The sequence below is a fragment of the Pinus tabuliformis genome, chromosome 8 (assembly GCF_031772625.1).
Source record: "Pinus tabuliformis cultivar Carrire ecotype Pingquan chromosome 8, CPIR1, whole genome shotgun sequence".
Taxonomy (NCBI): Eukaryota; Viridiplantae; Streptophyta; class Pinopsida; order Pinales; family Pinaceae; genus Pinus; species Pinus tabuliformis.
The window spans coordinates 538,082,891-538,086,179 of NC_142294.1; positions in this window are offsets into that span (position 1 = coordinate 538,082,891).

A 3,289-nucleotide genomic window follows, 5' to 3' on the forward strand; every position below is an offset into this window, starting at 1 on the left:
GTCTTTTACGACTTTTCTCCTTTCTAACATCAGTTCTAATGTCATCCTCAGTAACGAAAATATATTCTTCAGTGTCAGTTTCAACTTCCTCATCTTCAAAAGTAACCTATCTACCTTTGCTAGATTTATCCACTAGAGGCATTTTTTCTAATCCCTAGGATGTAGTTTTGTAGCATCATGAATTACTATCTTTTGCTTGCTTGCCTATCTTGTTCTGACACTGATTAGAAACTGTAGACAACTTTCATAATATCATGCTCAATGAAATGAATGCCTCCCAACATAATTGAAACACTTTCAACAAAATTAGGCCAAACAAAATATCATATGTCAATAAAAACAAAGTTATAAAAATATAATGAGACAGTTACAAGAAGGCAAAACACAAATATAATAACAACACATACGATATTTTGTGTCATATCATTTACGATTTGTTTACACAAATTTGTAGATACCTCTCTTGTGCCATACACTGAATATAATACTGATATTTAATCCTTTCATGTGACTTCGGGGTTTTGTAAGGATGTAAACAACTTCACTGTTCAGTACCGAACACATGTCTATGACATTTCCCAGCACCTCATAAATTCCATTATCGTTAGGTATATCAACATATAGATGTATCTGCACATATTGGCTTTATCTTTCTTTCACATACCAGACATTTGTTGGAAGTTTCACTTCTTTTGATTTCTTCGAGTATGAAATCTTCTTATTGTTTGAGGCACTTGAAAGATTTGTAGCTATCAGCTCAGGTTTGGTTCGTTCAACAATGTTTTTTTAAAATCCACCTTTAACAGTATTTGGTCCAGAAAGATTCACAAAAATATTTTTTAATGCCATTTTCTTGAAAAAAAAGACAGATATATAAATTAGTAAATTACAAAGAAATTATAGCTTAAATTAAAAAAACAAAATGATAAATGATAATTAAATTTGTAAAACATAACAATTAAAAAAGAAAAAGGTTCAAAAAATACAGCGCCCTGTCGCCCCACCCCCCAAATCGGCCGGCCACCCGGGCCTGCAGTTGGGCCCAGCCCCCCACCGTATGATTAATTTTATTTTATAAATTTTAACATGTAAATTTTGTTATGGTGATATAGGAAATTATGATAAAACAAACATTACAACATTGTTTTACAACACGGTGAATGTGGGATTAATTTGTTTTAGAATGCATAATTAAAAAAAAAAAAAATTCAATTGTCTAGTAAATACTATATAGTTTAAGTAATAAATTAATTTAGGTAAAAGATTTAGTTTACAATTTTAATTTAAAAGATTTATTTCATAAGAAAATTTTAGCTAAAATTTTTCAATAAATTGTAGAAGAAAATAATGGAGGGAAATACATGAAACGAAATTTTTGGAGGGAAAACTTTTGGCAAAATTCTTTTGAGAGAAATTTTCATTCTGTAAGCTATATGTTATCATTAGGAGAGTCTTCATTTGCATCATTCAACCTCTTCTATTTAAAAGGCATGGATTCTTCTAATAGTGAAGTTTTTCTTTGTGAAGCATCAACATCTTCATCACGTAACAACTCTATTCATATTGATGAATATAACGGAAATTCTTCAACTATGAATAGAGAGTCAATTCTTCCACTTAGTCCTAATCCTAAGGACTATGAGAGAAGCACTGATGAAAGACAGGATGAAGAATTTCAAATAAATAAAGAGTCACGGTTTCCACTTAGTCCTAATCCTATGGATTATGAGAGCAACAATGATGAAGAGCATGATGAACAATTTCAGAAGAATGGAGTGTCATGATGTCCACTTAGTCCTGATCCTAAGGACTATGAGAGCAATAGTGATGAAGAGCATGATGAATAATTTCAAAAGAATGGAGTGTCACGGTGTCCACTTAGTCCTAATCCTATGGATTATGAGAGTAACAGTGATGAAGAGCATGATGATGAATTTCAAAAGAATGGAGTGGCACAATGTCCACTTAGTCCTAATCCTATGGAATATGAGAGCAACAACGATGAAGAGCATGATGAAGAATTTCAAGAATGGAGTGTCAAGGTGTCCACTTATTCCTAATCCTATGGACGTTGGGAGCAGTAGTGATGAAGAGCACGATGAAGAATTTCAACTGGATAGAGTGTCACAGTGTCCACTTAGTCCTAATCCTATGGACTATGAAAGCAACAATGTTGAAGAACATGATAAAGAATTTCAAAAGAATGAAGTGTCACGATGCCCACTTATTTCTAATCCTATGGACTATGAGAGCAGCAGTGATGAAGAATTTCAAATGAATAGAGTGTCACAATGTCCACTTAGTCCTAATCATATGGACTATGAAAGCAACAATGACGAAGAACATGATGAAGAATTTCAAATGAATAGTGTCACGGTATCCACCTAGTCCTAATCCTATGGACTATGAGAGCAGCAGTGATGAAGAACATGATGAAGATTTTCAAATAAATAAAGAGTCGCAGTTTCCACTTAGTCCTAATCCTAAGGACCATGAGAGTAGTAGTGACGAAGGACATGATGAAGCACTTAGTCCTAATCCTAAGGACTATCAGAGTAGCAGTGATAAAGGACAAGATGTATAATTTTCACTAAGTAAACAGTCACATTTTCGACATATTCCTAATCCTATGGACTATGAGAGCAGCAGTGGCAATGCACATGAGGAAGAATATCCAATAAACATCGAGTCAAATTTTCCATTTAGTCCTAATTCTAAGGACTATGACTATAGCATTGAAGAAGGGGAATATGAAGAATATCCTCCAAGTCAGTATTTCAGAAGCACAATTGATCATAGTGAGGATAACATTCCTCAAAATGATGATTAAAATGCTTATACAAATGACGATCCAATTATGGAGGTGTTGCCAGGAAATATTGTATCGAGGAGTAAGAGCAGACCTTTTCGTATCAATTCAATATGTTCTAGTTATACAAGGGGTAGAGCAGAATTTCTAACGAGAAGAAGCTCTATCGGGTCTCTCATTTCAAGTGAATGTTGTCAAAAATATTGTTTGAAACATATGGATTTCAAGTTTGCATTAGAGAAAAGGAAGATATATTTTTCAATGAATAAAAGCATGAAAATTTCATATTTAGTTGGGTGCATGCAATCTACATTGCCAGGTTATGATTATCATACTGGGTCTTTATTTATCTGTAGAAAGGCTTCCAAAATGTTTCATTCGATGAGTAATTTTCATCTCTCAAGAATCCAAGAAAATTTGGAAAAGGATCCCACATTTTATTCAAAAGTACGTCATAAACGACAGTTTGGGCCATTATCA